Below are 14,703 nucleotides of genomic sequence, written 5' to 3' on the forward strand. Positions count from 1 at the left end.
TATTGCCTGGTGCCAAAGCACCACATCTTGAAGGAGGTGTGGTAAGTCTGGTCCAAACTCCCATCCCAGAGGCTGGGTACCTAAACTCTTATTCAACATCTTGTCCATGTGTACTGGGAAGAAATGGATGAGACCTACCAGCAGGACCACCAGAAACATACGGTTAAGATCCATGTACCCCAATCAGCATGACAGGCCCACAGTACTGCATCCACTCCTCACCTACACCACCTTCAGCTCCAGCAATATCTCCAATGAAATCTGGGGACACAACTGCAGTGCCTTACACTAGCAAGGCAGCAGCCCTACCACCTGCAGCCCAACCCACTGTGATCTGGTCGGCGGTGAACCTGAGCGAGTGCATAATTGTATGCCTTGTCTACCACAACAGGATTCCTGTGGGAGGTGCCACCTGAGATCAGTGTGAAGTTGCTATCACAAAGCACCAACCAAGCGGCCACCGCTAGGCTTTTCTTTTTTTTTAAGTTGCAATTTTTCCTCCCATTTTATAACAATCCCCCCCAAGAAACTATAAAAAATAATAAAACCCCCAAAAGATATATATTTTTGTGCACCTTGTTACATGTTACAATCCTAATGTTCTTCAAATCCAAGTTCACCCCTCCTACTTCAAACCCCAGTGGTTCTGGGGCCTGAGACCTCAATACTTTCAACTCTCTCTTCCTAAATATCTTCCCTCTCAAGCTTTTCGCTCACCCACCTCCAACTCCCTTAGGGTCAGTTGCTTCTCCAAACAGTGATTTGATGGTAGATCTCTTTCTTCTGCTGGGGTCTCCCTCTGGAACAGCCTCCCTGCCTCTGTCAAACTTGACGAGAATCATCTCCTGTTCAGAAAGCACCTCTAGACCTTCCTCTTTGTTTCTGTTTACTCGCCTCCTTTCCCCGGCTGATCTCCTGGCTGAATCTGAAACTGCACTGGTTAACTGGCTACCCTCTGATCTCGGGCCCAGGTTCCCTCCCCGCCAGTTGCACACTTGCACTGCCCCCCTGGCAACCGTTGTACTCAGGGACTGTTCTGTATCCTTGCAGCCCCTACTAGCAGTTGACACCCGATTTCTGCACTTGCTACCAGCTGGCCGCACTATTATTTATATCCTTGTTTATCCTACTGTTATCCTTTGTACTGCACTATCCCCTCCACTTACCCGTGCACATTTCCACTCCCCCCCTCTCCTGTACTTGCACAATCTCAATGTCACCTGGCCTAGTAGGTTAGTTGTCTCTGTCGTCCGTCTGTTTCACCTCCCTTGCCTCGTCGCGCCTTGAAAAACCTGTGTATATTTGCGTTATAAATGCCATATCATATCATAACCACCCTTCAGATAATTAAAAATAGAAACAATGAATGCACAAACTGTATAAATGGATTGATAAAACATATATAATCCATTTTATACAGTATGTGCCACTAAAACCCTATGTATGCATGCAATTTCCGATAGCTGCAGTTATACAACAATGCCCCATTTTATAACCACGGTTATTTGACATAAACAAGTGAAATTACTTCCATTGCACACAGGCACCCTTGCCACACCCGTACTCACACTCACCCCCTCCTCATAACCACACAGCACCGCCTGTTACTGTTCAATTGATCTATTCTCTGCTGCATATATATGTATTCAGTGAAAAATCATTGTTAAATAGATGTTATAGTAAGTTGCACTAATAAAAACCTATCAAATTCATTGAAAAAACATTGTTAAAGAGACATTTTGGTTACTAGTAAAATCAAACATTTCAAGGAATTTGCTAGTTATGGTAAGCTAAGCAACCATAACTCGCTCTACCACCATGCACTGCTATCACTAACACCCAGGACATCAAAGATAACATCTTTGATGACATCACTGATATCATCATAAATTTGGAGTGGTTGTTTTTGTTCAGTGATGCTATTCATTTTAAGATGAGGACTTTATGTGGTTATACCGCATTGAAATCATGATTCACACACTTTAAACATATTGTTCATGTAGAACTTGGCTGTGTGCTATATTCTGAAGTTATTTTCCCTAGGGTTTTCCCTGAGGTCATAATACACATACATAGAACAAGAAGAAGGTCCCACCCATATAATGCATTTCTCAAGAATGTGATATGCTTTGACTTATCATTGTACTACCTAAACATACCATCTCAAAAATATTTTTTTCTATCATTCATACTGCATTCATTGTTTCTCTTGATGTATTATTTGATTGCTGTCTTCACCAAAAACTTCAGTACAAAGTTTATTTTTCAATAAGCATCTTTGATATGTTAGAAATGACACTGTAAGTGGCCCCTTATACAAATGTTCCATTTGCATTGTTACCCAGTAGTAATATCCTATGCAATGCAATCAGATATTTCATCAATGATGTCATTTGTGATGTCATCTTTGATGTCCTGGGTGTTAGTGATAGCAGTGTGTTGCAGTTGCGCAAGTTATGGTTGCATAGCTTACCATAACTGATGAATTTCTTGGGTTTTCCGATTTTACTGGTAACCATATGTCCCTTAAAAAAAGGTTTTTCAATTAATTTGACAGGTTTTTATTAGTGTAGCTTAACCATAATGTCCCTTTAACATTTTTTTTCACTGAATTTAATAGGTTTTTATTAGTGCAACTTACCCATAAAGTCCCTTTAACAGAGTTTTTTCAGTGAATGTCATAGGCTTTTATTAGTGACACTATTTCTTGATGTTACAGTACTGTTTATAAGTTATGAAGGAGTTGATGTGAGCAGATGGAACATGGTGGAAATATATGGCATCTGATAGCAGTGGTTAAAAAGAGGATATGTTTATGTAGATGTTTCTTTAGACATATATAAAACGTGGTAAAAATAAGTATATATGAAAATGAAAGCATACCTTATTAGATGTAGATGTTCTTGGATCTGGAAACTGGAATGAGATGAGAGTTGAAAGGTACATCTGACCTGGTGAAGTGAGTTTCTGGATGTTATTTGTTGGATGGATGTGTCACTGTTGGAATGTAGCCAATCAGGGAATGTTACAGAAATGAAGTTAAAAGAGTAGAAGTATATACAGTATTTATAATTCATTCAGAAATGTGCACACTGGGTATGGGTACACTAGTGTGTCCTCAATGATTAGGGCTACAGCAATATGCACATAGGAATTGATAGAGGACATGGATGCTTAGTAGAATATTGTAATAAGGCTAGAATGTACATTTTGGGACCCTGGTGAAGGCCATAGTAATTTCTGCACAGTAATTATGGCTACAGTAATGTGCCGTAAATGATACTGGCTGTGGACAGTTACTTGAACATGGTAACAATGCTGCAATCAGTGGTTCTCTGTAAAGAAAATTATAATGTGTTATACAACATACTGTAAAATATTTGATTAGTTACAGTTATACATATATATTACATGTTTTGACCCTCATGAATAATACAGTGTATGTACTATGTTTGGTACATGGGTGTGTGTGGTACATAGTTGTTGTATTAACATGTGTTAATAATTGGGTCATTGGGGAAAATATTCCTTGGTGTATTGAAAAAACCCATTGTATACATCGGGAAGACCATGATTTGAACCTGAACCGCAAAAACGTACTAAAACTATTCTCTTGCATTCCATCCCTCAGAACGATTTTGTCTGAGGACATTCAAATAGTTGAGTACGCTTCTGAAAAGTGTTGCGACCAGGTTCTGCTACACATTTCCTCAGTATCAGTTCGAAATACAATTCTGAATGCACTAGAGGAATTGTTAATGTTTGGGTTTGACATATCGGTGGAACCGACGAGCTTCAGGTCCGACACGCAGCTGTCCAATACAAAAGACACCTTTCAAGGGACCCAAGAACAACGACGTGCTGAGCTTCGTAGAAATCTTAGAAACCTCATGCACACATCTTAATCATCCAGTGAAAAATGGCAGCCACACTAACATCTCTGGTCGACGTTAGCCATCAGTCAGCAGTAAAAAGTGTATTCGTGAATTTATTTCATGGAACACTAGAGGATTCACTCATCTATTCAACAAATTTGAGGCTGACCTGGAAAAGGTCTTTGTCATTTGTCTTCAGGAGACATGGTTGTGCGAGCCACCATCGAGGGACGGATTCCAGACTCTATTAAATCCTGCAATAAAAAATGCAAAGGGGCGACCCTCTTCTGGTTTGGTCATCATGATCAAAATAAACATCAGGTGGCGCATTGTTGATTCCTCCAGTCCTAATCCGTTCGTACAAAGTGCACTGCTCCAAACTACAGATGAAGATCAGGAAACAAGGAAACATCTGCTTATTATAAATAGTTACTGGAATCCAGCAAAAATAAGCACCGAAAAATTAATAGACTCAATAACAACCTGCATTGATCAGACATTGCTAAACTACAAGAATCTATCAATAATCTGTGCAGGTGACTTAAACTGCTCCTGGTTTAAATTCGATCATGCAACCAAGCAGTTCAAATTATCATCACACGATGAAGTAAAAAGTCGGGAGTCCAAATGGAGGCAGGCGCTATGCAATAGAAATTGCAATATGGTAAATGGACAAGTTCCGGGCGACAAACCACCCCAAAAAACCTGGTCATCCCCAAACGCCCAATCAATAATTGATTACTTTTGGGTATCAAAAAGTTTCTTTGAAAGTGAATTAAGACTATCAATAAACTCAATGTCAAGTAGTGATCACAATCTGCTTCGGTTGGCCTGTATGGTGGAATGGACGATTGAGCAATGAAAATACGATTTCGTAATTTCCGTAAACAGTGGCGGAAACCGGCTGTAGACCAACAATAGAGAAAATAAGCCAGAAATTACGGCGGACCTCTGAACAGTCTGTAAACTATGCACCGTTACTATTTGATTTCATCACAGTTAAATCCGCTGATCGTACAATGGGCTCTAAACATAAACAACTTTCATCTTCAATCCTGACATCAGCAAAACAATTGATGAGACGAGATATAAGAACCCTAAAGAAGTCTCACAAATCAGATAGCGACACAAATGCAATCAACAACGCCATACGCATACGTCGCCAAAAATACCGTAACTGGTTAAAATCGCAAAAATCGATAAAATCGAGCAAGATCAAGCTGAGTACCTGATGAGGCATTTAGTTCAAAAGAATTCCAGAGAAATCTGGGCAATTTTGAACGCAGGAAACTCGAAGCACCAGTCACTACCATCGAACGAGATTGATGCTGACTCATGGGAACAGCATTATGGCAATATTTTTTGCAAAACATCTAATGAGGACGCTAGTAAACCTGCACAAGAGACAATATCTTGGGAACCTCGAATAACAGGACCAGGCATAAGACTCGCCATACAATCTTTGAAAAATTCTCACGCAGCAGGCCCAGATCTAATATCAAACATGATGTTGAAAAAGAACGAGGAGCAATGGGCAATTTTCATCGAACTATTGTTCGCCCGTGTGCTTACATCAGCAACAATACCTGACTCCTGGCGTGACGCGATCATAGTGCCAATCTATAAAAAGGGCAATCGGGCGGATCCAATCAACTATCGCCCGATTGCCCTGTTGGACACTATAGGTAAAATCTTTGCATCTTTTTTACGTCAAAGGCTAGCTGCGTGGTCTATGTCAGAACAAATCTCTGACATCCGGCAAACAGGTTTTACCAAAGGCGTGGGGGTGGGGGTGGAGGTGAATCTGGTGCTCCTAAACATTCTCAAATTAGAAAGCCAAAAGGCAAAGACGAGACTATTCCTCGCCTTCATAGATCTGAGGGGTGCTTTCGACAGTGTTAATCGTAACAAACTGTGGCAAAAACTGGCAAATTGGAATTGTCCAAGAAACCTCATCGAGCCAATTAGAGCACTACACACGCAAACCACCGTCAGCATAAGACTAAACAACGAAGGCACCCTATCCAAGCGGATACCAACTAGCATAGGTGTGAAACAGGGATGCCCATTAGCTACTGAACTCTTTAAATTGTTTATTTCTGACATCCCTGCTCATCGCAAAGATGTGCAATGTTTTCCACCAAAACTGAATAACATCGAAGTAGGATGCATAATATATGCTGGCGATGTGGTTTTACTGGACAGAACCCAGATAGGCTTGCAACGTCAACTAACAAACCTTCATGACTACCTGCACAAAAATGACCTGGAGCTAAATATTGAAAAAACTAAGATCATTATTATTGGCCAAAATCGTCCGAAAAGACAAAAAACCTTCAAGTGAAAAATTGACGACATCTGGCTTGAAGCAGTCAATTCAATCAGATATTTGGGAATTATCTTTAACAACTCAGTCCACGAATATCACTGGAAGGTTGACATGGTCAATCGTATGACTCAATTTGGCATTCAGGGACAGTTGCTGAACAAAACGTTTGGCAAGTTCACTTTAACACCGGTCTTGATTTTCTATACCCAAAAGGTAATTCCAGCAATCACCTTTGGATCAGAATCCGGTTGGAACATAGATGTCTCGTTTTGGCAAAAATTGGAAGGAATCTTCTGGCGACGTGTTCTGAAGCTTCCGACCTATATATCAATGACCCAAATCAGCTACAAACTTTCACTGAATTCTCTACATTCTCATGTAATGTGGAAGTCTTTAACAGTAATGCGAAAGATGAATTTGTCTCCGACAGCCCCTGCATTCCAAATTTTCTCTGTGACAAGCAACACAGGGAATTCAAAACTTCTCGATGAGTGGAAGCAAATCATGCTGACAATTCTAGCCACTGCTGATCTCAACCTGAACGATCTACAAGAGAGACCACAACTAGCAAAAAAAAAAGTTCAAACAATGGTGCTGGATTTTGAACAATGATTCACGTCTCTTGAAACCGACCACCTTAGACGCTGGAGTTGGGGCACTCAAGCTAAATGTTACAAGCAACTACCTAAAACACTGCCCGTCCCGACATCATCGTGAGCAGTTTTTAAGGTTTCGTTTAAATGCCATAAAAACAAAAGAAATGATGTGGAGCCGTCACTTTAAAGAAGTGAGTGACAATATATGTCGTTTCTGTCACTGTGAAAATGAAACTTCTGAACATCTCCTCACTAGATGCAAAGAAACCACCGCCAAACGGATGACGCATCTGGGAGGTTTTACTCCAGTAGACTGTAATAGTCGAGATTGGTGGTCATATGCGGCAGCCGGACACTGTACAAAATTAAGCTGTGCAGTAGTTGACTACATGGACTCTCTACGTCTCGACATAAACTTTATTTGAAACAATGTTTCATCCAGGATTTTCTGAGGTGGCTCGAGGGGACGGTAATAGTCTGATGGACCTTTGCTTTGTTTTGGAGAAGTCCTTTTTTTCTTTTTGGATACATATGATTACATTGTAATAAAAGTCTGATGTCACAATGCTCGCATTGAGACATGTCAGACTGGTGTTTCAATAAAAATAAAAAAAAAATAAAAATACAAATACAGTTTCTGGCATTTACATGTTTTTAAAGTTTACTTGTTACCGAATATATGCAAGTGTTTCAACTAGTTAGAAACCCATTAGTGTATTCTAACTGTATTGCATTTTAAAAGTACTATTGAACTACTATGGATGTATTATGTAAGTAACAGTGTGATGGGACATTTGAAGTGTATTGTAATGAAAGGTATATTTAAAGTAGTTAGATACCCATTGGTGTATTTTAACTGTGAATTGTGGTTATTAAGATTTATTAGTGTAGTTTAATGAGTATATTTGGGTTGAAGGAACATTAGGTAGGCATTTGTTAGATTTGCTGGTAACCTATGCTTTAGACCAACAGAAGTCTTGTTACAAGAGATCTTAGAAATCGGCCATTCAGTCACTAAAAGAGAATTATGAAATGGACACCACTGATAGCAACCTTAGCATCTGGCAGGTGCTACGATATGTAATTGCTGACTATATGCTTCATGAGCCTACTACACATGCCTAGAAGCTTCTTGCGCCTTCTAACCAGGACTACCTGTTCCCTCCATACCTTGTCGCAACTACATACCTAAGACACGATCCCCCATAGGTGCCAGAATTCCCTGACTCTACATTGCCTCTGTGCAGTCCATCCAATAACATCACTGCCCTGATGTTACTACGCTGGTGCGAAATAACTCCTGTGTTACTACCAAATACCCTGCCTAGACCTACCCTACAACCCACCATTAATGGCAACCAGAGACTGGGAAAATGAGCTTGATGTGACTACATTAGTGCGAGATAGCTCCTGCTCTATAACCAAATATCCTGCCTAATCCTATCCTGCAACCCACCACAGACCACAACCAGTGACCCAGAACCCAGGCCCCTGATATCCATAATGCTCAGCCTAACACCAATAATCCCTGTCCGAGAAAAGATGTCTTACTCTACTCCTAGCTCTGTCCTTAACATCAGAGAGCAGTGACCACGAAACACGAAGACGACGCCAACCAGCTCATCCAAACCCAGAATGTAATCCTGAAACAGTGGGCTCATATGAATAGAACATCAACTCCAGGCATTCTTCTCTCCTACCATTATGCTCACTCTCTTTACACCAACACACAATAGAGAGCAGATATACCCCTCAATCAATTCGGCCTAGCTGCTCACATACGAACATTACTCCATGAACACCTCAACATCCTGCCAAAACGCAGCTATACCCCACGAGAAAATTAGCCTAGCTGCACACATAAATGTCCTACAAAGGCCTAATGCTGCCAGAATGCAGTCTCGGAGACCAACCACCTGAGTTCACACATTTGACTGATCTATCACTATCATACCACCTAATGTTAGGATGCATCTACCACCAAGCAATTGCAACAGCTGTGCACATATTTTGTGCACCAAGCACCCTATGCTACCCTACTCGCTCAACTGACCTCACTATGGTCCCCAAGGGCATTCAACCCACAAGCTGTTTTAGATCATACCAATGATATGTAGAGCGCTATATAAATGCCAGATAACATAACATTCAAACCAACTGATTTTTTTAATCACACATACAGTATATTGGCCTGAAGTGGTGTGACACCAATGTGGTATATTATGTCTATTGTTGTGAAGTTTTCATGCCAAGAGATAACTGGACGTGTGTAAAGCTAGTGAGCTTACAGTTATGTTTGGTACCACCTACATTGTACCTTAACATTATTAGAATGACATATTGGCCATGTGAATCTACTTGCATGCTGGAGCAATTGTCTGAATTGCAAAAAGAGCAAAATATGCCATGATTTTCATTATGCAGAACCTGCTGAAATGGAATGGATTCACATTTTGGTATGGATACATACACATATTGTTCATTAGGGATGTGTTTCTGAGAGTGCATGTATGCTTCTACATGTATGAAATCTAGAAGATTTCATTTATAGGGATGTTTTTTTGTTTCTAGTACTTGTAGTAAGTACATTAGGAATTCTAGTGGATATTTCTGTGTGTTTATGGTGAATTTAATCATTCCTATCCTCTGGTCCAATTCTTCCGTATACCCGAGACACTTTAGGTGCTGCCAGGATTATTTGTGGCATTTCTATGAAGGACAAGCATTTGCAAACACAACTGGTCTGAGTCGTTTAAGTAATTGTTCTCAATAATTGGTGGAATTCGAACGGACCAGAGAGTTTTGCCTCAGCATTCTTTGATGGGCCTGCAGTTGTTTTTGGATGAGATACACTAGTCTCTCTGTCTTTGGATGGACTTACAGTTGTTTTTGGACCATAGAGTTTTATGTATGTATCATTTGAAGGACCTGCAGCTGTTCTTTGTTTTTTGGGTGGGATTGCAGGGAGATATGCTATAGCATCTGTTTTAATTATTTTTCTTTTTACAGGTTTTTTTTTTTGCGGTACAGGGTACATATCTAGATGGGTGGTGTACAGTGCATGTAGCCTGTTGTATTCTAGGAAGGATGCAAGGAATGTCAGCCTTGACTTAGCATCAAAGTTAACGCAGAATAGGCCATCAAGTGATTGGAGATGTCAAAGTGTTAAATCACTTTTTTGAAGGTCAGAGTTAGACCTTGCAATGTTTTAATAGTGACTGCATATGCAAGAGAAAGAGAGGCTGGTTCTTTGTGTACATACATGTCTTTGAAAAGAAGGAAACATGCTATTGTGCAGCCTATTCTTTTAACTTCTGGAAGTTTGTCAAAGTGGAAGATGATAAACTGAATGTAATTTTCATGTAACTATGTTTGGAAGCCACAACTACACTGATTACTCCTTTGACTAAACATTGTTCAATGGCAAGGTTGCATTTTAGAATTCCTCTGCAGTTTAGACACAAAGATAATGGTTAATTCTAATCCAGCTGTGTTGGAGATACATTTTTCTAAGCTATTTAGTGGTGCTGTTGCTTGTTGACAAATAGGAAGTGTCATGCCATGCACTTCTATTTTGTCAAAAATAGATCTACATGATTTTCAAAATTGTATCATTGAATTGGCTACAGCTTGGAAGCATTGGCATTAAAGACATGCATTTAGATTGTGCTGAGTTAATTGTTCCATGGCATGATTGCTAGATGTATTTTGTCTATACAGCTCATGGAATAGTCTACTTTTAAGGTAGCTGTTTCCTCTATAGTATGCAGACTAGTTCTAATGCTTTAAAAAATGTTGGCATAGGTTAGATCCATGTTCAATTTATTCCATGACTTCTAGCTAAATTATGAGTCAATTCTTCATTTAGCTGTGGTTTGAGCACTAACCAATCTTCCTCAGACTGTTTAGATACATGGGGCCTCATCACGAGTTGGGATCCCGACTTAGATAACGACCAACTTTATTTGCATTAGTGCCCACTCGTCTGGCGGTATTACCGCCAGATCACATATTGGGTGCTAAAGGTTACTCTCCATTGGGTTCATTGGACCCAATGGGGAATTTTCGGTGCAATTGCCACATGGTAATACAGCCGGCCGTAATTGCGTGCTGAAATTGTAAAAAGTTTTAGAAGAAACACATAGTTAAGATTTTACAAGCTAAGTTTGCTAGGAATGATAATGATAATGTAAGAATGTATTCAAAAGTTTGTACAAACTAAATGAAAAATAAAAAAAATAAAAAAATAAAAATAATTGGCATTTTCCCAGCATGTTTACCCCAGCTCTGAGCTGTAGGTAAACATGCCAGACTTGAGATTGGGCAGCGCAGTAAATGCAGCGGTAACACCATTATCACAGCATTGAAGGGCTACCACCCAACTAGTGATGAGGCCCATTTTTTGTCATGACGGTACCACTGGAGCACCAACTGGCACCCATTGTGGACTATTGTGTACTCATTCATTACCATAATCCTCCCCACAAAATACATTTGCAAGACTTCAGAGCTTCCTCATTTAATTTCACAAACTACATATCCTTTACTTCACCTTGTGGTCGTTTCCATTCCCTGGCTATTCCTATGCAGCAGTCTTAGAACTGCAATCCACATAAGCCTTAGAGATCAGTGCTGCTTTCACTTTTTCAGATCCAGAGAGGGAGGAGGCAGGTTACCTTCAGGTGTGCTGCTCCAGGTGCTGCTAATGAGCCTCGATCAGTACAGGGCAGGTCAGTATTTGAGCAGCTGGCTGAAGGAGCACATTGTATTGAGTTCACTCCCAGCCCTTTGTGCTTTGATCCTTGGATGTCTGATGGTTCCTGTTGCTTCCATAGCCTGCTCCTGTTCCTGCCTGTTTCAGTGCCCTGTGCTCCCTGCCTTGGAGCCCTGCTACTCTGCATACATTCCCATGCCCTCTGCCCTGCGAATCTATGCTTCCTGCACTTCAGCCCTGCTCCTCTACTTGTAGTCTTCTGTCCCTGTCTTCAGCCCCTTGTTCTTTACCACGTATTATCTTGTTCTTGCCTGCAGCTCCTTGTTCTATGCCCATTGGTCCTGAGTTTCCTTGTTATCAGTCTGCAGTCCTGCCCTTGTTATTCCACTCCAGATTCCCAGGTCCTTGAATTCCTTGTTAGCAGTCTCCAGTTCAGTCTGTGTTTTCCTAGACCAGAGCTTCAGTCATGAGTGTTCTTGTTCCTGGTCTATATTTCAGTACGCTGTCTCTTAATTCCGGCCTTTATTTCAAGTCTGCTGTTTCCATTCTCCCGTACCATTGCACTTAGATGCTTTTCTTCTTTTTTTTCCTCTTTAATTCCTGGTCTCTGTTTTGAACCATGCATACTTTGACTTCCTATTCTTCCCTGGATATTTCTGTATCTGTTCTTGTCCCCACTTGTGCATTTACTTTGCTCAGAGTTTGGCTGGTGGGTTTTCCAGCAGGCAAACTCTGCCCCGCTCCTTTGATGTGTTTCAGTAGTGCACCTTGTGCATGTTGTTAACAGTGTGCTGGTTCCTTCTTCAGGAGACAGTCATTGTTGTGTTCCTGCTGGACCTGCACAGGCTTCAGACTTGTGAGTACTGTTTCCTAGTTTGTGCCTTAGGGCTCAGCCACAGACACCAACACCCGCTGCCCCTTTCTATGAGCATTCAGAGTGGGGTCCTGTAACAGTAACCAGTTCAGAATGCTAGAATTTCACCAGGCTTGTTAAGTCTTACTAGGCTCCCTTCTCAAGCTGAGCCTGATTATTGCCAGTTTTGGGCTATGTCGTAGAGGAACATGTTTTCCAAAGCAGTACTTCTGTTTGGATAGTATGTGTTCATTAAATATCCTGTCTGTTGGGATAATTTGTGGCATATGTATCATGCACACATGGCACTGACCTGATGTAGCTGCATTGGTGTCCATGCCTCCCATCCCAATCCCCTGTTCATTCATGATTAGGCCACTGGCAACCTCTTCAAATGTAGTCAACTCCTTAACATGTGGTAATCCACCACCAGTAGCTTGGGCATAGGCCACATTGCTGCTGAGCTTCACATTGGCATGCCTACTGAGGTCATCCATCCTTTTATGGGGCTCTTCCGCAGTACACCTTTCCATTCCAAAGGCATTAGTCAAACCTGTGACTTCCTGATACGGCCTCCACTGCTGGGTCATAGGAAGGGTACTTCCAGACAAAGTGTACAGGTTTATCAACATAATCTGGGAGGATTTTCAACTCCTCCTCCGAGAAGTGCTCCTTCTTGGGTGGCCCCTTCTCCCAAACATATGGCTGTTCCCGTGTTGCATTCTGTGGCCCTTCTTAGCCCAAGTGGTCCTTGTTGCTACTGGGGAACGTGTAGCCTTACCACTATGTATTTCAGGTGCTCCACTTTTCTGTCCTCATACCCGTTCAATCTGTGAATCCCTCTCACTCATGGTGTAATAGCAAAGAGTAGAAGATTCTGCACATTTGAAAGTAATCTGCATTTTCACTGCATACCCCAAAATATATCTGCATCCGCGTATGATAGAAACCGCCATGAGGTGTGATGCGCTTGTGCACACACTTTTTGCAGCATTACGAAGCGTATTCATGCAATCATGCACCATCTGAGTAAGGCACAACTTGTGCGCATATGGCCATTCCTCTGATTTCCTCACTCAGTTCCTAGTGATAGTTTTGAATGCCATAGTTTCAAATGGCAAAGTTTCGAAAAAAATATATCGAAAATATGAATTTTTTATTGTTTATTTTTGTGGGGAGTCCCCCGACCTCTGTTTTTTTTACCACTTATAAACCATTATAGTAAAAAAAAATCAACTATGCATTCGAGAAAAATGCCTGGATACCCCAGCTGGCTTGCGGTTCTACTGGAGACACATGTGGCTTGTTTGTCCTCTCTCCTGCCATTATGTGCCTCCTCCTGCAATATTTAGCCTCCTTAAACCAACATTTCCTGCTACCTTGCAGTGCCTCGCTGTTTGCTGACCTCTTACATTGTCTTGGAGTGCCTGTTTTCCTTCATAGACTGTTCTCTGTGTCCCCTGGCAAGCTCTGTCACCACTTAATCTGCCATATACAGGCTTAAACACCTTGCTAGTACCATCACAGCTCCAGATTTTAGGTACAGTCAGGGTCCATGTTCACCCCACCAGTCTCAGGTGTGCCATGTCTGCTACATCTACCAGCACCCCCAAAGTGGTGTGGCTGAGGGCTGTCAACTTTTCTGCTGCTGAAGTTGGCATCTTGGGTGAACAGCTCCTGACCCATTATGATTCCCTCTTCTATCCACAGAAGCAGCTTGGGACCAGTGGCCATCAAAGGATCTGGCAAGACATCACAGCTGCCATCAATGTGTAGGAGTTGGCAGTCTGTACCATGGACAACACCAAAGAATGCAGATTGGTCAGGATACCGGGATGAGCAGTGGGTATAGGCTCAATTTACAATTCAAGGGGTGCACATCGGATGAGGTACAAGAACGAGAAGTGGGTGCAGCCCAATGTAGAATTGCGGGGCGCAGATTAGTCAGGGTACTGGGATGAAGAGTGGGTGCAGCCTCTTTTGAAGAATTGGGGGGCATAGATCGATCAGGGTACTTGGGTGTTCTTCAGCCATGGGGACGTGTTGTGGGCGGGCGGGGCGGTACTACTTTTTCTTTGCTCTGCACGTTTCTTTGCACTTTCCATTCTGTGAATCGGTTCCCAGCACTACACATGTGCACCTCACCATGTTTGCACTTGTGCTATTTGTATGCTGTTAGTGCTTTTTCTGTAAATTAGGTCATAATCCTCTACACACAACCTCTTTGAATGAGACAGCTCAAGCATTTGGTAGAACAACTGCAATCCTCCAAGGCAATACCGAGTTTTTCTCCGCACACCTTGGGTGCTACTAGTCACAGTCAGAGTGGACCCTCG

The sequence above is a fragment of the Ambystoma mexicanum genome, chromosome 7q (assembly GCF_040938575.1).
Source record: "Ambystoma mexicanum isolate Mex_15411 chromosome 7q, UKY_AmexF1_1, whole genome shotgun sequence".
NCBI lineage: Eukaryota > Metazoa > Chordata > Amphibia > Caudata > Ambystomatidae > Ambystoma > Ambystoma mexicanum.